General features: G+C 36.9%; 2 protein-coding genes across 6 annotated transcripts in view; one reads left to right on the top strand and one right to left on the bottom strand.

Annotated features, from left to right (window-relative positions):
• Positions 1–21,431, bottom strand: part of immp2l (inner mitochondrial membrane peptidase subunit 2) — a 532,661-nt gene that overhangs the window by 248,021 nt on the left and 263,209 nt on the right. The window lies entirely within an intron of this gene.
• LOC122559662 (leucine-rich repeat neuronal protein 3) overlaps positions 6,454–21,431 on the top strand; it is a 48,940-nt gene continuing 33,962 nt past the window's right edge. For 2 of the 4 annotated variants that reach the window (XM_043709510.2, XM_087997228.1), the window contains exon 1: positions 6,500–6,902. The gene's annotated coding sequence lies outside the window, so the exon portion shown is untranslated. Of the gene's footprint in view, positions 6,903–17,224; positions 17,346–21,431 lie in introns of all 4 variants that reach the window. The other 2 variants (XM_043709511.2, XR_015760439.1) reach the window with 2 other exon arrangements.

Below are 21,431 nucleotides of genomic sequence, written 5' to 3'. Positions count from 1 at the left end.
TCCTTGTATGGCGGGAATGTCATTGATGAAGCAGCTGAAGGTGATTGGGCTGAGGACACTAGACTGAGACTGTCCTGCAGAGATGTCCTGGGACTGAGATTATTGATCGCCATCAACCATCTTCCTTGGTGCCAAGTATGACTTCAAATAGCAGATCATTCCTATTGACTCCATTTTTGCTAGAGTTCCTCAAAGTTACACTCAGACAAATGCTTCTTGATGTCCAGAACATCCAGAACAGAGGTCACAGTCTAAGGATATGGGGTAGTCGTTTAGGACCAAGATGAAGAGAAGTTCCTTTAGCAGTGAATGGTAAGCCTGTGGAATCCTCTACCACAGAAACTGGTTGAGGCATAAACATTGAATAGTTTCAAGAATGAGTTAGATACAGATTGTAGGGCTAAAGGGATCAAAGGGTTTGGGAAGAAAACAGGAATTGAGTTGGATGATCACCCATAATCACATTGATTGATGGAGAAAGCTTGAAAAGCCAAAAAACCTTATTTTCCTATTTCCTATGCTTCTATGTTAAGGCCAGTTACTCTCACCTCACCTCTGGAATTCAGCTCTTTTGTCCATATTCAGATCAAGGTTATAATTAGATCAGGAGTTAAATGGACCGAGCAGAACACAAACTGAACATCAACAAGTATGTTATTCCTTTATAAATGTGGGAAGGTACATCTAGGTAATTTTCCACATTGTCGAGTACATACCAGTGGTGTCACTACTGGAACAGCTTGTCTAGAGATGCGACAAGTTCTTGAGCACGATTCTTAGTAATATTGCCAAATGATTGACAGGCTCCACAGCCTTTGCAGGCTCCAATGCCTTCAGCCATTTCTTGCTACTAGACACAATGATTTGCATTGGTTGAAGATTGGTATCTATGATGCTGGGGACATTAGGAGGAGGCCAAAATGGACTATCCAGTTGACACTTCTGGCTGAAGGTAGATCTCAAGTTTCAACTTTGTCTTTTACACTGACGTGATATGCTTCCCTATCAATAAAAATGCAGGATAATGGTACTAGTGTTTAATCATCCACCACCACTCACAACTGGATGTGTCAGGATTACAGAGTATACATCTGATCTTTTGTTTGTTGGATTGCTTAGCCCTATCTGCTTCTGCTGTCCGACTCATCATGTGTTATAGCTTCATCAGGTTGACACTTCATTTTTATATACGTCTGGTGATACTCTTGGCATGCCTTCCTGCACTCTGCATTGAAACAATGCTGATCTCCTGACTTGATAGGAAATGGTAGATTAGGAATTATGCTGGGGTAAATGGTTACATATTGTAGCTGAATACAATTCTGCCAATGGTCCACACCACTTAATAGATGCCCAGTTTTAAGTTGCTAGATCTGTTCAAGTCTATCCCATTTAGCAGTGTAAAATTACAACACAATATGGTGCAGAGTATCTTCAATGCAAAGACAAAGGTATGAAGATCTTTGACAACTAATTCTTTAAAATTTAAACTGTTTGACAATCTTGCTTGTGATAACACAATTGTGTATCCTCCAAGGGAACTGCCACCATTATGTTACATTGGCACACTATGGTTTACATCTTAGAAGATGGATTAATAGTGTCCAATATGCAGGCTGTTTGAAATGAAAAAAGCATGAGGCCACATCACATACATTATTGACCGACTATAAACACTTCAGTAAATGGTTACTCTTTGAACACAATACAAGACCAAGTTAGGCAGTTTAAAATCTTCTCACTAGCTTTTCTGTGAACTCTTCTATAATGTCAACACTGAGTAAATAAAACAATAATGGTCTAGATTTTTCCCTCACCAGCAAAGAAAGACGTTTTCCTGCTCCCTTGCTTACCATTACCGGAAGTTATCAATGGAGGTTCCAATAATTTGACATATTTGTCTGGGCAATGCTTCCTACAAAGGATTAGTAATATCTGTGAACAGTGCAAGCAGCAGAAAGGCTGGCCAATTTGGATGAAGTAACTTCATTGGGCAACATCAATCAAATTAAGAAAGCAAAAAATTGGAAATAAAAACTCTATTTAAACTAACTCTAGGAAGGGCAATAATGCTTGGGAAATACAGATGAGATTAAGAAACAGAGATAAATTTTAAAGAAACACAGAAAAAGCAAAACAAAACCTCTGTAATATTATTTTTCTTGAGAAATAAAGTCTGTAAACTTATAAAATTATTTTTTTCTCCAGGATAATGTGGTTGTTCAGCAATACTTATCACTTTTTACATTGTTAAAAACTCAACTTACTCCTAAGCATACCAATGAGAGGCTGCGTACAGCAAATTCATACCATTACAGGGATTTCAGTCTATTAGCAAGGATTGCACCAGTGCCCCCTGTGGACAAGCAAGATATCTCTTAAAGAAACTTAACAATTTTCACATTTCACTAGGCTTATGGAGAAGCCAGAGTTGTTGACAGACTTACCTTGTCAACATGGTAAACGTTGATAGCCTTGCTAGTCTCATGGTAACAATATCTGGGCCACCCACACAAGGAGCAATATGCTTGATGCATTCTATCCTAACTTAGAAGAACTTGAACTATACATTGTGTGTTTACACCATATATTTACTTCTTCCAGCCACTCACACATGAAACTTGTTACCAGCACTGATCTTTGAGGAGAAAGTGAGGTCTGCAGATGCTGGAGATCAGAGCTGAAAATGTGTTGCTGGAAAAGCGCAGCAGGTCAGGCAGCATCCAGGGAACAGGAGAATCGACGTTTCGGGCATAAGATTCCTGAAGAAGGGCTTATGCCCGAAACGTCGATTCTCCTGTTCCCTGGATGCTGCCTGACCTGTTGCGCTTTTCCAGCAACACATTTTCAGCACCAGGACTGATCTATCCATTCTGTGAAGGGTTGAAAATACACCACAAACAAGAATTACTAGTTTCCATTTACACTAGGAGATGTACGCTGTTATACTGGAACCAATACAACATGAAACCATATTCAAAACCTTTCCATGTGAAATGCTGCTGGAGCAAGTGAAATGAACTATCAACTATAGAAGAAACAGGGCATCTATTGTTATACCACCAAGCTGGTACCAATTTTATACCAAGACAAATTTAAATAGTTGGTGAAAAAACATAAATATAATGAGGGTATGCAAGATACACGCCTAACGTCCTTGAGCATCTAATGATATTTTCATTAGGGGAGTGGATGAATAATCAAAAATCTTCCCATGCGTGTAATAATTACCTTATTAGTGGCAAAAACAAGTTTTACCCATGATTTCTAAATACCTTTTTAATTACAATTGATTGTTACATTGTTTTTAAAGTATAATGGTGCATTCATTTAAGTTCAGCAATAAATTACATGCAGTCATTTCAAAATTAGCCATTTAAATGGTTGATCCATTGACCAAGAATCAGATGAAGCCTTTTTTAACTCAAGAGGTTTCATTAAAAAAAGTTAATTATACACTTAGATAATGAATAATTCAAAACTTTTGATAATTAACAACACTTTTATTTTACATTTTAAATCTTGAATGTTGGTCCACGCAGTACTAAACCAGTTCAAGAGAATCTATAATAGAGCTAGATTATCAAAAAGCACTGTTTAAATAGTGCCTCAGCTACAAACAGGTAGTAACACCACCTCATTTATACATTTTTGTTTCTGAATGGTCTGTTTGAATTGCTGCTGGGAGGAACCTCAAATAAATGTGAAAAAGGCATTCATCACTGTTCTCACCAGCTTGCCACCAAATCTCAAGAAATTTAGAGAACAGCTACAAAAACTGGCCTTACCAATGATGCTTAGACACGTAAAAGAATTAAAATAATCTTACAGAGAAAGGAATCCCAAATGTGCTTTCTGAAGGTAAAAATGGCACTAGTCTTTGAGGTTGGTTCGAAACCAGTTCTTAACTGAGAAGAAGTATAACTAAAACAACCCCAGAGAATGCTGGAGAAACTTAACAGTTCTGGTAGCATCAGTAGAGTCAGAAACAGAGTAACGTTTCAAGTCTGACAGAACGTTTCACAACTTCTGAAGAATTTATAACTATTTCTTTCCAATAATTTTCTTAAGCAGTCATTGGGAACTAAGGGTAACTTGCTGCTAATCCAGTTCAATGAGATCTGAGATGGCTGACAGCTTCATTAGATATTGTGCAGACTCTGCCATATACAGAGCAAAGAAGATGATGTTTGAAGAATTGGGTAGATGAGTTTTCTCTGTCTCTGACTCTTTGACTTCACTTCTGCATGCCCTTCATGAAGTCCTTCAATGTGTTTTGTGCCTTCTCAAATAAACTTTCTTTTTATTAAAAGTAAAATAGTCACACTTTCCTCCAGAATCACCTTGCACACATTATCAATATATTACAGAATCTCACTTGTCAATCGTTGCCTTCCTGAATGAAACCTGTATTTGCATATCTACCATTTGGCCAAGCAACTGAACGCAATAAAGAAAATAGAAGAAAGACCTGCATGGGAAAGGTACTAGTATTAATTTAGTAGTAATGTATGCTTTTTAATGTCTCATTATTTGCTGAATTGTAATTTCAATAGGGTCTGGAGTCACCAGCTTTAGTTTTCTAAACTTCAACTTATAGAGTCATAGTCATAGAGATGTGCAGCATGGAAACAGACCCTTTGGTCCAACCTGTCCATGCCAATCAATTATTCAATTCAATCTATTGAAAAATTCACAACAGCAATCCTTTGAAGAGGGATTTAATTGACATCTGTTGAACTCTAGAGAATTTGTATTAAGAACAAATTTGGAGGAGAAAACCAGTTAACAAACAGATACTTGTGACTCAACTGAATCTGAACTGAACCATTATTAACCATGCTTCCAGGGATGGTACTGGATTGAATACTGACCTTTCACCTCTGGATTAAGCCATTTTCCTACACTATTGCCATGCCTCTATATGTTTTTGATATGTAGAAATCTATCAATCAGTCTTAATTTTGAATATACTCACTGATTGAGCACTCACAGCTGTCTGTAATAGGGAATTCTAAATTCATCCCCTCTAAATGAATAAATTTCTCACTTCAGTCCTCAATGATCAGTCTTTTATTCTGAGACTTTATCCCCTGGTTGTAGAACTTCTCCCCTCCCCTCTACATACTCCCTGCATTCAGTCTGAAGGTCCTTGTAAGAATTCTGTCTCTTGTATGGTTCCAATGGATCACATTTTATTCTGTAAACTTCAGAGCATATAGGACAAGTCTATTAATCTTGCCCCATAGCAAAATTCCTCCACCCGAGGAACTAAAGTAATGAACCTTGTTGCCCTCGCAATCTGGGAAGTAGATTTTTCCCTCTGGAAGGAGTCCAAAATTGCTCTCAATACACTAGGCACGGCCTCACCAACGCTCCCAGCACAAATATGACGTGAAGGACTGCACACCGATTCAGGAATATAACCACCTATTTTTACTAATATGTGGTTAAATATTGTTTCAAACATTTTACACAAATAAAAATTAAGGAAAGCCAAGTGCATTGTCCTGCTGGTGAGTGGGAATTCTCAATTAAACTGACGTTTTTAAAATCCTAAACGAAGGGGGCAATCATTTTTTTTCAAAAATCGAATAATGCTCACGGTCAGTTTAAATATCTGTACAAATTGCTCAGGCTTCCCCGCTTTCCAGACAACTGAAACCTTTAATTGTATCACTTGGGAAAGAATCAGAATGTGGGCAGGTGGCTCACAAAACAGTAACAGACACCAAAACTTCCTCAAACTGCAGCAGACCAAAGAGCTTTGTCCTCGCTTGTATTTACAGTGCAGTCATGTGTCTCTCGGGCGTTATCCTTATTTGAATTCAGCAGAGTTCACATGTACTTCCGTTAAGGTTACCAAGTTCCCTAGTAAAACATAACCGAAGGCTTTCTAACTATACAACTCTTAAATCAGTATTCTACGACGACATAACAGAAAATGAAGCAAAACCTAAAATAATACTCCTGAACCCATTGATCCTGTAGCTGTCAAGACCGTTACAGGATAAAGCTTATGTTCCAAATGGATTCCAAATACAATCCAGTAGATGCTTCGCAAATATTGCGAGACACTTTTTTTAAAGTTTATGCACAGGAGAACAGCACAGATATGCGCGTGTCTACGCCAAGCTCGGTGCTGTTGTTGATGAATTAATAGGAAAGGGGAGGGAGGTCACTACCTTATCACATGTGTCTGGCACGGCTTGTTTTCCTGCCAGGAGTTAGTCACCATCCCTACAGTGTGAAAACAAATAAAGCGAGATGCTCACAGCCCTCAGAGATAAAACGAGGTTAGTTTCGCCAATCATTAAAATCAAATGCACCATCGAACATTGCTAAGTGCAAGGCACCAACAATGTCTCAAGAAGTGTCGCTGTTACGTCCCCGACTGTGAGCAGAGCAGCTCCTGAGGATACAAAGGGAAATCTGAACACTCGGTCCTTTTACCCACTCTTCAGCAGAACTGCCAGATGATGGACAAGTTATTTCATCCAACCAGACTCAAGCAGTTGTAAAGGATACACCTTGGCTCTTGGAAATCATTGGCTGTTCTCTGGGGAATGGAGGGTGTTCAGTTATTAATGACCGCTGAGCAGGCAGTCCGATAATGTGACAACTGATAGTGTGAATCATGCACCACTAAGGACTCTGGATACGAGGGGAAATATAAAGGAGCTTAGCAGCATTTTCATACACCGGATTGTCAGCCTCGGCTCGACGGCAGAGGTACTGCAAACAATACAAACAGATGCTTATTGTTAAGACACAGCTCAAGTATTGCTGCTCATCCGAGAGCAGGATACATGCTTCTGAACATCTTTCCTATCTGAAACAGACCTTGCTCAGAAGCTCTGGAGAAACCAAGCGGATTGAACTAGATGCTTGAGGATGTTACGGTAAGCTCATTTTACATTTTAATTTTAATGCTTCATGTCAATTCCAGATACAGTATTATTACTAAAACACATGCACAACAGATGCATGTGTCTTAGATTAATGAGTCTTTAGTTAAACTGAACTCTCTTATTCCAATCCCTCCTCTTAATCAAGAACATTATGAATATTTGGGATTTATAAAGTTGTGATTTATTCTTAAAGGCGTCAAATCAGAAAACGCATAACGGAAATTAAAATAAAATTTTGAAGAGATTGTCAGTGTAGATATAATAAAAAAAGGTCAGCACAGGTATAATACAAAAGGTGCCTGGGATGTTAAATCTTATGTTTCATATCAGTAGAAATGAGCAGGGAGACTATTGCAGTTGAAGATGAGCATTCAGTTATCTATCCTAAGTAACTAATAGTGAACACAGGGTAACCTCTTTTTAAAAAAGGTGGTTTTAGTTTAAAGCTTGTGATCTGCCTTGGATCATGAACAAAATGAACTCATGGCACAAAGACAAAATGAGCTTATTACGAAAGCGTATTGACCTTCTGTTGATCTAGGTCTGCAGATTGGTAGTAAATAACAATCTTTAAAACAGCTCAACAAAAATAGGGCAGTTATAAAATCCAATTGCTGATACATTTGACATATTGGTGCAAAATAACTACAGATAAAATAACATTATATCTACTACTTTTAACTCCATCCATATGGACCAAGATTGTAGAATTGGAGCTTTTATATGTTATCTTCATCTGACAATATTTCTCAAAGCATTTAACATTTCCTTCCGTTATCAGACTGTCCAACATTGATACTGTGCTGCATTGTTATATAAAATCAAAGAACACTTTTGTTTTCTATTAGATCAGGATTTTTCTTTTAAAAAATCCAAAACTCTGATTTGGCTTCACCCTTTGAAAAAGGTCCTAAATTAATTGCTCAGATGCTAAGGAGTTAATTTAATCAAACAACCTTGGTAAATTATAATAAAGCTGTTTCTACAGCATGAGGCAACATTGTCTTTTTTCCATGACTGAATAATAAAAGAACTGTAGTTTGAATAGGTCTATTGTATTATTAAATCTATTGTCTTTCATACAGGTTTTTCTAATAGAACTATACTAGATCAATCTTACATCTAAATATATAATTACTGCTTGTTACAGGACAATCTCATTGATAAAGAAATTCATTAAATTGCAAAAGAACAACAGTTCATACATAATTGCAGTGGGTGAGTGAAGTGGAGAAGTGATGTTGTCTCTAACTTTGATGAAGCATGACCACTTACTTCCATTTTCTACTAGGTTGTCAACAAGGCCTTACATTCATTCAAATTAATTTTTGTAAACATTTTAAGTACTTACTAAATGCAAGTAGGCAAGACAACTGAAATGTTTCAGCAAATGCTAACCTTTAATGTATACCGACATGAACAGTAGTGGGTGGTATACACATGATAATAAGTTACTGTCTTCCCCCCATTATGTCCTAATGTCTGTAAGAACCTATACACTGACAGCCAAAAAATGCATCTATATAAATTGTTCAATAGGAAACTGCTTTTCAACTAGAAGAAATTTGAAATCCTGCAAAAACTGCAAATACAACATGAATTCCATACCCAAGTCTGTATATCTGATAAAGAGATTGTAAATTTTGAAGCTAAGTTGGTAGAATAATATGAAAAATATTGTATTTGTAAACTGGCATATACAACAAAAACAAAAAGAATGAACCATGGCAAATGTATGCAATACATTAGCAGCATTCAAACAAGAAAGGAAGTGAAGTCAACTGTAGTCAAAGTAACTTTGTCAGCATACAATGCATCAAAATGAATCCACCAGTGTTTTAAGCAATTAAAAAAGGAATACAATAAATATGTAAATTTTAGCTCATTGATGTTCACAATCTAAATCCCATTTAATTCAATTCAAAAAGACCTTGTATGGTTTACAATGATTTGAGACCAAGTTGTTAAGATTAAATCACCGAAGATGGTGTTCACGTTGTTTTCACCATGGTTACACTGAGATCTGATTTAGTCATATCCAGCATGCTCCACTGGTATAGCATTAATACAAGAACAATTTTTCCAGAATACATTTCTCATTTCAGCCAAGCTCTCCTTTTATGATACATATTAAGTACAATTATTTAAGTGCTATAATCACAATTCAAATTAGGAATTATAATTCTGTGTTGCAAGTTGTGAAGGAAACTCTTTAGCTCCCCATTTTAATCTACACCTCTTAAATCAGTCTGGCTTCTAGAAAAGTTAGTAGCAATAGAACACATTTGCTGTAAAATCCGCCTCCACGTGTGTTTCTTAATAAGCCGTGGTGAAAACTGCCATGAAGAAGAGACTTGTTCCTGATTATATGTTCTTGATTGGTGGTGAGAGTTACTCTAAAGGTATCAGTTCTTCAAACATATTTGAAGCTAATATTCTAACATTACAGTGTGTCTGTAGCAAAGTAAACAATATACAAAAGAAACACAATAGTAGTGGCATGCTGTAGGGACAAGGACAGACTTGGTTTCTGCAACTGCTCTAAAGCTGCTTTGCTGGACTCAGCAAGTTCTCAACAGCAAGCACCAGATGAATATTATGGGTGGGAACTGGAAACCATTGCTGTTTACATCTCATTATATGGAATTTCATTTGTACTGTAAGTCAGACTAGCCGGCACAAATAGATCCACTAAGTAAAATATGAAAACAGATTTATAATCTAATAAAGGTTGCATGCTGAGATGGCCATACAAAAATAATTGCTATCTAAGAACATTAGGTTTTGACAAACACCCAATTTTGAATCTACTGATACCAGTATATTTTACAATGCATGCACGAAAAAATCAATAACATTGGAATTTTCAAAATTGTGTCTAAATGACACAATTATGACAACAAACCAGTTTTAGTAATAAGGATGAAATCGTCATACAAGTTTAAAATCCTCATAACTGACACCAGTATCAACATACTCTCTGATAAAGTGCTAGGAGATAAACTACTCCAAATATAGGCTAGAGCTTTCCCAATGAGATTGGACAAGAAAAAGAGGAAGCCATATCATTATATATAGCTTAAGAGAATCGTGGTAGAGGCAGGAAGTGTGCGCACAATGTTAGTTGGAAGAACGAACAAGACTTGGACGGACCCATGAAGAACTTATGAACACAGATTTAGGGGCAAGAGTAGGCCATTTGCTCCTTTTAATTTGCTTTGCCATTCAAAAAAAATAACATCACTTTCCAATCATTCCTCCATAACCCTTGATTTTCCAACAAAATTCTGCCTTTAATAAATGCAATGGCCCAGCCTCCACTTACTGGGAAAGATAATTTCATTCACTGAAAATCCTCTGAAAAAAATAAAATCTCAAAATCTCCATCTTAAAAAGACCTCTTTCTTCTTCGACTGTGTCCACTAGTTTTAGTCTTGCCCACAAAAGGAAACATTACCCCGGCATATGTTTTTCAATACAATCAACTCTTATTCTTCTAAACTTCAATGGCTTTAAGGCAATTGGGCTTATCTTATAGAGACAGGTTTTTCATTCCAGGAATGAGTCAGACGAATCACCTCTGCATTGAATCTAATGCAATATATCGTAGCTTTTCAAATAAGGAGATCAAAACTGTACACAGAACTCCAAATGCGATCTGAGCAAAGCCCTGTACAGCCGCATTTAAAACATCCATGCTCTTGTAATTTAAAATTTGCATCAATAGATGTTCCGTCATCCCCATAAGGTCACAATAACGTTTTTGTGAGAACAGTTAAATTGTTTTCATACTTTTGATTTCCTGCTGTGCTTTTAACCATTCACCTACAGGGAAATATAAAGGGAAGCTTGGACAAAAATACTTGGATGGATTCAGGGTTGGGGGAGCGTGGTGGTGGTTGGAGGGGTGTTTGGAGGAGGGAGGGAAGATTTGGTGAGTGTTGCAAGTAGGAAGGGTGAATGGGAAAACAGCCTTAAGTAAAGAACACTGCCAATGCTGTCAATCTGAAATAAAAGCATAAAAGCAGACAACATTGTAATACAGAGCAGGTCCAACATCTGACCTTGATATCAGTGCACTGTATTCACCAATTTGCCTTAAGATTCAATTACTGTCGCCTCTGTACAATGAAACACATAAATCTTCGATTATTTTTTAAAATTTACAGCCCTCATACTTGAAGCATTAACCTTTATGCTGAACAGCAGAGCTAATAGTTGCTATAATTAATGTCTTTTTCCCATCAGTTAGAAGTGTTAGACCTACAGTAACATGCCTCAGCTTTCATAAATGGCTCAATTATCCATTGCTGCCATTTAAACTTTCTATCCAAGTTACAACAGCAGCAAAGGAGATTTGTGTTCTATTATTTTATAGCTACAAATTTCAGGATGTTTAGCACTAGTTGGTTAGCATTTAGAGCACATTTGTATCGCCAATTTTCTGCAATGCCAAAATCACTACCAAAGTAGTAATATAAATGAAAAAGTAGTTATGTCGCCAGAAGTAGTGTTTACCAATGCTTAATTTTAATCCTGTGCTTCAGAAATTATGCTATGAATCTTTCTATTTGGCAATTTGGTGATCTGAAGTACCTAAGTCCATGTGATGCAAGAACACATTATATTTAAAGCTCTGAATATAATAAAGTTCTTAACATACAATGAGTGAATGAGAAGTAACAAAATTTTGGAGATGCAATAAAAAACCTAGTTCAAAATCATGCAGAAAAAGAGATAGCTTTAGGGAGAAAATGGCTGAACAAATAGAGGGTGATACACAGGAGACCAGCGATTAAGTACTGATGTATAGATTGTATAGCAGTGCACATCAAAACTTTGCAGAGATGAGGTTGGAGAGTACAACCATAAAGGAATTTATAACAAGGACAAGGAATCTTGGGAAAGCAGTAAGCCACAGGAGGGAAAATGGAACTTAATTCCCTAAGAGTTTCTGGTGGCAACATTTTGAAATATTTGGAACTGGTTTGAGATGGGGCTGAGGGCATTAGCAAAGACGCTGTTGAAGAAACCATGACTTAGTACATATGAGGGTGAGACCAGTCAAGAGGTAAGCAGTCAATAATAGATTTTGAAATACCGTCAAACAAGACACTGAGGTTGTCCACATTCAACCTTTTTTTTAATGGAGTGGCAATGCTGGTTTTAAAAGTTTAAAATACAAAACATCCATTGAATGATTGATGTAAGTGCTGGCGGTACATGTCACTCTCTGACATAACTTGCAACCATCACTTGTAATAAATGCAACCCTCAGAATATTGGCTGAGGGCAGAAGAAATAATGAGAGGCTACACTGTGTTCTTATTTCCCACTTTTTATATGAATGGACAAAGGAAATATGCAATAAGAAAGTATATTATCATATAGGAATTCGGGAACAACAATATACTGCTGTAAAGCCAAAGAGGAACACATAACAGGAAGAAAATCTGGGACTAAAATCTATAATTGGGAGATAGGATTGATAGCAGCTGTAACTTTAACCACTGCTATGAGAGAGAGAGAATATGCAAAAGCATTCCTGTAAATATTCCTGGGAGAAGCATCAACAAATTGTAATTATAAAACACATTTTAATGCAATTGAAAATGTCCTTATACAGCAGTGTTAGCAGATACCATTCTCAACAGATGACTTAAGATCCATTGGCCCCAAATCTTTCCATCACTGAAGGTTTTTTTTTGAGTAGTTGTGCCTACTTCATGGAAACAGCTAAACACTAAAGTATTGAGATTTGATGATCTTTTTTCACTGTTTACCAAATTTCACTGGAGTAAGTGCTTTGTGGACAAGTAACATTTATTTGCAGTACTTGAGGGGAAAGGGTCCCATTAATATAGTCACATACGCTATAGTGTTATCTTGATGTTTATAGATCAAAACTTTTGACAATGAGAAAGACAACATTGATCTTCAATACCATGCCATTTGCTATTGATGGCCTTGCTCCATTAGGATTACAATCATCAGTATGATCATGATTTTTGTAACAGTCTTCCTATGCAATTATAATTTATAAATTAACAGTACCTATACACTTTACAGTCTCTTGCTGAGTAAAAATGTTGAGTGAAGAAAGCACTTGCACAATTTATTTCTATAAACACACTGATTCCACTTCTATAAAGTACCAGTGTACTGTTGTTCTATAGGGAAATGAATAGTGATTGTTAAAAATCTTAATTTATCCCTATGGAGACTGTTATTCAAAAATTTACAACGTGACTATTTGGTAAATACTTTCAGTTGTATGTCTGTCTACCTTTTCTAATTAGGAGAAAGTGAGGACTGCAGATGCTGGAGATCAGAGCTGAAAATGTGTTGCTGGAAAAACGCAGCAGGTCAGGCAGCATCCAAGGAGCAGGAGAATCGACGTTTCGGGCATGAGCCCTTCTTCATTCCTGAAGAGCTCATGCCCGAAACATTGATTCTCCTGCTCCTTGGATGCTGCCTGACCTGCTGCACTTTTCCAGCCACACATTTTCAGCTACCTTTTCGAATTAACCATGCATATAACTGCGTTTTAACAACCCGTACATTCCGAAGTCTCAATATTGATTTCTGGTAGGTCCACAATGACCCAAACCCATAAGGCCTGTACTTGGTACATATATAAATCTTTGATTTTTCTAAAAATGTTACAAAATGGCAACATTCGGGCAATTGATCTTAAATAATCTGACATTCACTAGAAAACCTTCGCTGTATCATTACATGATGAAGCCCATGATCTCTTTAGAGAGTTCTTTGGGTTGCGTTAGAAATACAACTTGTGTACATGCACATATTTGATTGTGCAGGATGCAGTAAGAATTCATAGTTATCAAGGATAAGAGCTCCAGTATTTCAAACAAAAAATTTTAGAGAAGTGCTAGACAAGAAGCCCAATTTAGCCTTTAATTAATCAAAATATAATTTGGGAAATCTTTCATATTTACAAATCCATTGTCTTAATTATGACCACTGCAGCACATAAAACCAATCAAGAGATAAGGTGATGTTGTGAGTTTAGCTGCATAAAATAATCAGTTGCAGCATCTTATCAATAGTAAAGATAATTAGTACCATTGAACCAGTGAAGATGATATTTAAACTGAAATGTGAAACTCAATGGCTTTACGGTCAGTTACCTCAAATTCTCTTATTTTAAGGAATATGTATAACTTTCTTTGGCAAAATAAACCAAAACCAGTTTTTATTAATTCGTTGTAGAAATCCCAACTGATGATTTCTGAATTGTTTGATGTGTGCCTTAGAGTCAATGAAGCCATATTAATGTAAATAATGATATAATTAGCTTTTTAAATAAAAATAATTACTATAATGTAAGTCACCTATGCTCACCATTATCATCAGTGTGCTTAACTGTAATGGGTTTGTCCCTAATCTGATTTTTATTTGAAGAATAAACTCTAGTGAGGTTATGTCTTCATGCCGTTCAGTTACATGAAATATTTGCTCTCATCCTTGTTGTGGTCAGATGGATCTTTATTATTTAATCAGGTCATACAGGTTTTCATCAGTTTCTTGCTAAAACAATATGAAAATATATAATGGTAGCTTAGCTTAATGCATTCATGGTTCTGAGCAAATGCAGAATTGGTATGGCAACCCAGGGGGCCTGAAAAAGAACAGATTTCTCACTACCATGAATAAGACAGTAGAAACAAATTATGACAATTAATAAAATGGCACACAGATAACAAAATCTATAACTTTACAAAATATTTCTTTTTAACAGGTCCTTGGAAACATTTTTTTTATGAAGCTCTATTATAAAGTGACTTTATTTAATATTTCCTGTGCAACTAAATTGAACCAATGAATCTCAACATAGTAAATGCCTAATTTTCACCTTTTGCCAAGTTTTTTAGTGAGACAATGTGAAAGTTGTATGTTTCTTTGTAATGAGGGAAAGATTTTTTGACAAAATATCCCATGTCACTTTATCGCTCTTCTAATTGTTTGGCTGATGTAGGTATTTTGGCGGAAGCTGGTAAAGGCATTGGAATACTCTTCTCGATTATGGTCAATGTAATTCAATTTTCAAGTGATGTGTTCACGGTTGATACTGGGGTTTGAAGGAGTACGTTCTGTCATAACTGTCCTTATTCACTTTTAAGTATGACCCTGTTTCCTCTGCTGGCCAGTATGCTTTTTTTTAATAAAATGAGGAACAAAGTCTGCAAAATTCCAGCTTCATTATTCCGTCAGTAAAAACACATTTTTTTTAGATTAGATTCCCTACAGTGTGAACATAGGCCATTTGGCCCAATAAGCACATACCGACCCTCCGAAGAGTAACCCTCTCAGACCCATTTCCCTACATTTACCCATGACTAATGGACATAAAATTGTGGGCAATTTAGCACAGCCAATTCACCTGATCTGCACATCTTTGGATTGTGGGAGGAAACTGGAGCACCCGGAAGAAACCCACGCAGACATGAGGAGAACGCAAACTCCACACAGAAAGGGCCCGAGGTGGAAATTGAACCCGGGGGGTCCTTGGCGCTTTGAGGCAGCAGTGCTAACCACTGAGCCACCGTGCTGCCCATTCAGCAACCGTGCCGCCCATTTATTGCTGGTAATCACTGATTAATCTATATAAAAGAAGGTCTTGTATGTCAGTTTTATGATCCCTTGATTATTTTTTTTACTGGACAAGTCAGATTGCAGATTGAACTCTGATTTGATAGATTTTTTAAAAAGTAATCTTTCACTGAAACCCAAGCACAATGCTGCAGATTTACTTGTAACAATAAACAGAAGCTTGTACACAAAAGAAAAGATAAAATAGAATAAAACAAGCTGTTAATATATAACACAATTTGAAACATTTCAAAATATCTTAGTAAAGAAACAATCCCATCTATTACACGACCATCTTATTACATTGCTCAAAAAAGAAAGACACTTTGCTTGCCCATCACATTTATAAGTCTAACCTGTTTTTTTCCCATTTCAGTTTTGAGAGTTTAGTAGCCACCTCTTTGATTAGTTACACAACTTAGCTTAGGCTTTCCTAATATTTGAATAACTCCTCTGGGCTATAACCAAACACTTCTGGTCTGGAACTTTCAAATTAAATCCTGACACTGAGGAAACATTTTTTGAAGGTTCTAAACTATTTGTTTCCTTCAGGAGAACCTTTCTCATACACAGAACTTTCACTGAGATCCATGTGAAATGAAATACTTTCCAAGCTACGGGCTTTCTCCTATACAAAAAAGCCTGATATGTCTAAACTGAAAACAACCTAATGTTTCTCAATGTTTACACTGTTCACTTGTAAAACTGTTCCAACACAAACAAATTATAACCCCAGGGACCCCCTCTGTCATATGGCTTAAAGAAGTCCTAGCTCCAAAAGTACAGGTAGGTTAACATTCTACTTCCTCATACACACAGAGCAAAACCTACAGCCCACTAGTTCAAAGTCCAAATTCTAAAATAAAGGATACTTTAGTGCATGCAGGAGAAATGACCCATCCAGAATCTAAGGCAAGTAGGTTTTGTAAAATGTATCGATTTGCTGAAATAGAAGTAGATAGCCTTTTAGTCTGACAAATAATCTGCTATACTTTATATTGAGCTGTTATCATCATAAATATACATCTCATGAGCATCAGTACTGTCTGACTAACGTGGATTCCACACCAAAAAATTCACTAACTACGATTCAAATAATTTTAGAAAATCAATGTAGAATTGTCACAAAAAAAAACTGGACAGAAACTGATAATGAAACGTTCATGATAACTAACATGTGGTTTGGTGGTGCATTGTGAAGCTAGACTAATGTACTGTGCTAGCAAACAGTGAAGTGTATACTACTTCTCTGGTTTACAATGTGGTGACATTTTGTGAATTCCTGATCTCAACCAGCTGGACTGGGAAAGACACTTTCCCAGAGAAAGGGAAAGAGAGAAAGAATTATTAGCTAAGTCAATTTGTTTCATTCTCAAACATTCCCTGGTGATCATCATTAAAAGTGACATTGAAAGACTTTAAGGACTGCCTCATGCCATGAGGGGTGGAAAACACTTTCGCTAGATATTTTTTTTCAATCACTTTTAATATACTTGATTCGAGTACTTTTTGGATTACATAAGGCCTGCGTCAGTGAACACAGCTGCCATTTTGGATTTAGCAAGACATTTAATCTAATCTTTGCTTTCTATAGTTTGGTTCACCAAAATTTTGTATAATTGTTTGAATTACTGCATGTAGAGAAAACACTGTAATGTATGTTTTCTTAATTATTTGCTGATGTCTGTTTCATGTAGGAGGAGAACCACCATATTGATTCTAGAGATCATGGTTTACAACTTTAGCAAAAACCTGAAGCACCAGGCCTTGTATGAAAAGGCTGAAACAACACCTATTTACACACAACAGAATAAGCAGGTTGAATATAAGATATTCTGTTGAACTCTTGCCTTGATAGAGAAAAATGTTCACAATTTAAATATCTGATTATAGTCTTTATACTGAGAAAGTTCAATAGCTCCTGTGTCTAATTTGCTCAGCCTTTTAGATACCACTTTTATCACCTAAGAAAAGAAAACTCCAGCTTGAAAGTCTTATGCTGTACTGGTATTGACTGCACCAAACACTCAAAACTGTTCTAAAGTATTACCATTGACTACTGCTTGTAATATCATGAACATTCTTCTGGCTATGCACTGCCATCTAAGCTTGCGCAGCAGTGCAAAAAGCTCCTTGTAAACATTAAACATGTAAGAGAGGGAAATAAGGATTAATGAGTTGTAATACCAAATCAACATTTTACACCCAAAAGTACACTGATCACTAAATCCAATGATTGCAATATATAGTATTGAGCAAAGTAACAGGCAGTCATTCTAAACAAAAAGCATATGGTTCAACTTTCATTTGACAGCTTTACTAATCTCAGAAAGACTAAGCAACAGCAGTCATGCAAAATTGTTTGACCAACAAAATAAGGAAGTACCATGCTTGCAAATATCGTGTTTGATTACAGGACACTCACTAGATATAATTACGAGTGATTAATTATATTGTTATCTAAAATTATCTGAAATCATCAAACAGTGTGACCTACTTGAATGCACATATATTGAAATGAATGTAATATCTACTTTTTACTTGTTATAGTATGGCAATATTAAAGCTTAAAGCACATTTGATAATGTCATTAATCACTTCTGTGGAACAGGATATAGACAGACATAGTGTCAAGTTAATAATTCAGTGTTTGCTGTTCAATAAATTGCAAGTAATCAGTTGCAAGACCTACCATATACACTCGAGTAATAATCGATCTCATGTAAAAGTCGACCCCCTATTTTTGGCCAAATAACCTGGAATTTTGCATATATCTTCTGTAAAAGTCGACCCTAGTTCTTCACAGATAACAGATCAACATTTATGAAACAGTGTGCCAGCTGTCACGTTCCACTCCAGCTTTCCAGTCTGCCGGTTGTTCCACTCCACTCCTGGTTTCCAGCCCACTGGCTGGTGTGTTCCTCTCCAGGTTCACTTAGATCAATTGGGCTTCTGATCATGATGCGGTCAGAATTTTGACGGGCATGAATTTCAGCCCCTCAAAGGTAGTGTCCACATAATCGTCGATCCTATAAATTTAACTTTAAAAAGTCAAAAAATTCAACTGTTACTCAGATATATATGGTACCTTAGATTATATGTCCAATATTTCATTTTTCTCATTCGCTTTTTCTCCAGTTCGTTGCAACAGGAAGAGTATATCTATGGATAACTTTACTCTATCTATACCACAATATGGTCCAAGGTTGCAGTTCCTCATTTGTACCAAAATTAAAATCTGAAAACCAGCATGTGAAATTTCAAAAATCCTCTGATACACATGTAATCTTTGCTCCCCACTGATTTCTTTCTTCAAACTAGATAGCATGAATCCAGAAAATGCTTTCAACCTATGACAGAAAATCCAATACTAGAGAAATCATCGAAAACTAGAAGTGAATATTCTGGAGGCAATGAATGTGCTAGATGTAGTATTAGGAAAAGAAATTAATCTGAAGAACAAAGGCTATGACACTTAAAGATAAATAATGTGTTGTTTTTTTGATCCTTCACTTGTCAGTCTTAGTTCTCATAGTGGTGCACATATTCAAAAAAGGAGAATCTGTCTGCTTGCAGCCCAAGGCAGATAGAATCAAAGATCTGCCAAATTGCATCTCTCTGGAGACAGATTCAAATAATAATGCTTGGCACAAGGATAATATTCCATGTAACTACTTTGGAGATTTAATCTAAATGTACATGTTTGAAACTTGCCAACTTAGGGATAACTATATATTTAAAACACCGTCTAATCTTCTCAGCAGATGTCATCAATGTCCTTCGTAATTTTATAAACCTCGACCTTCTACACTCCAGTGCAAAAGAGTTCTCGCCTATCCAGCCTATCTTTGTATCTCAAATCTTCCATTCCCGGCAACATTCTGGGAAATCTTTTCTGAACCATCTCCAATTTAATAATATCCTTCCTATAGTAGGGCGATCACCACTGTACACAGTATTCCAGAAGAGGCCTTACCAACGTCCTGTACAACCTCAATATGATATCTCACCTCCTATTCACAAAGGCCTGAACAATGAAGGCAAGCATGCTAAATGCCTTATTAAGCTCCCTGTCTACATGTGACACAATTTCAAAGAGTTATGTACCTGAAGCCGTAGGTCTATCTGTTCTACAACATGACCCAGGGACCAATCATTGATTGTGTAAGTCCTGCCTTTGTTTGTTTTACCAAAATGCAATACCACACATTTATCCAAATTAAACTCCATCTGCCACTCCTCAGCCCATTGACCCAATTGACCCAATCTGAGAAAACCTTCTTCATTGTCCACTGTACCACTAATTGTGACGTCATCTGCAAACATACTAACCATGTCCCCTAAATTCAGATTCAAATCAATTATATAAATCTTAAACAAAAGTTCTGGGATGTAGGCTTCACTGGCTGGATAGCATTTAATACCCATCCCAAATTACCCTTGAGAAGGTCCATCAGGTCTGTTCATGTTTCTCAACCTTATTCTCCCACTTTCTCCCCATAACGCTTGATCCCCTTACTGATCAAGAACCCATCTATATCTGTCTTAAATGCACTCAATGACTTGAACTCTACAGCCCTCGGTGACAATGAATACCACAGATTAACCATCCACTGGCTCAGTGGTTAGCACTGTTGCCTCACAGCGCCAGTGACCGAGGTTCAATTCCAGCCTCAGGTGTTTGTCTGTGTGGAGTTTGCACATTCTCCCTGTGGTCTGCATGGGTTTGCTCCAGGTGCTCCAGTTTCCTTCCACAGTCTTCATCCCTGGGATCATTCTTGTAAATCTCCTCTGGACTCCCTTCAATGCCAGGACATCCTTCATTAACTAGGGGGCCCAAACTGCTTACAATAATCCAAATCATGTCTGACCAGAGCCTTATACAGCCTCAGCAGTACATCTCTGCTCTTGTACTCTAGCCCTCTTGAAATGAATGCTAAAACTGCATTTGCCTACCCAACTGGCAACTGAACTTGCATATTAAGAGAATCCTGAATTGGGACTCCTAATTCTTTTTATGCCTATGATTTCTTTCCCCATTAGAAAATAGTTTATGCCTTTTTTTCACAAAAGTGCATAACCACACACTTTCCCACCTTGTATTCCATCTGCAACTTCTTTGCTCACCCTCCTAGCCTGTCCAAGTCCTTCTGCAGCCGCCAGCTTCCTCAACACGACCTGTCCCTCCATCTATCTGTGTCATCTGCAAACTTAGCAACAATGCCCTCAGTCACCTTTGTCCAGATTTTTAAGGTATGTAAATAGTTATGGTCCCAATACAGACCCTGTGGAACTTCATTAGTCACCAGCTGCCATCCTGAAAAAGACCCTTTGATGAAACCGTCATGACTCAGTCCTGTTTTATCATGCATTTCCAAGTACTTGCAATCTCAACCTTAACAATGGATTCTAAAATTTTACCAATGACCAGGATCAAGCTAACTGGTCTATCACATAAGCAGCACTGTTACCTCACAGCACCAGGAACCAGGGTTTGATTTCAGCCTTGGGTGACAGTGGAGATTTCCTGCGTGTTTCCACCAGGTGCTCTGGGTTCCTCTGACAGTCCACAGATATGCAAAGGATATGAGTGAGTCATATGGGTTTTCCTGACAATGGCTTAATGGTCATCAGAAGATTCTTAATTCCAGATTTATTTTAATTGAATTTAAATTGGACCATCTGCTGTGGCAGGATTTGAATGTGGGTCCCCAGAACATTAGTTTGAGTTTCTGAATTAATAGTCTAATGATAATACTTCTAGGCCATTGCCTCTCCATTGTACTCTCAAGTAAAATTAACTGTACCATTTGAGCTAAGTAAAACTTACACACTATCTTAGAGTTTCAATTGCAGATCTCAAATTTATATTGTATGCATGACAGCATCCATCTACTTGGAGCT

The sequence above is a fragment of the Chiloscyllium plagiosum genome, unplaced genomic scaffold, assembly GCF_037043375.1.
Source record: "Chiloscyllium plagiosum isolate Xiang-an unplaced genomic scaffold, Cpla_swu_hap1 HiC_scaffold_19, whole genome shotgun sequence".
In the NCBI taxonomy this organism is placed as follows: Eukaryota; Metazoa; Chordata; class Chondrichthyes; order Orectolobiformes; family Hemiscylliidae; genus Chiloscyllium; species Chiloscyllium plagiosum.
The sequence above is the reverse complement of the archived record's forward strand: the minus strand, read 5'-3'. Positions and strand labels throughout refer to the sequence as shown.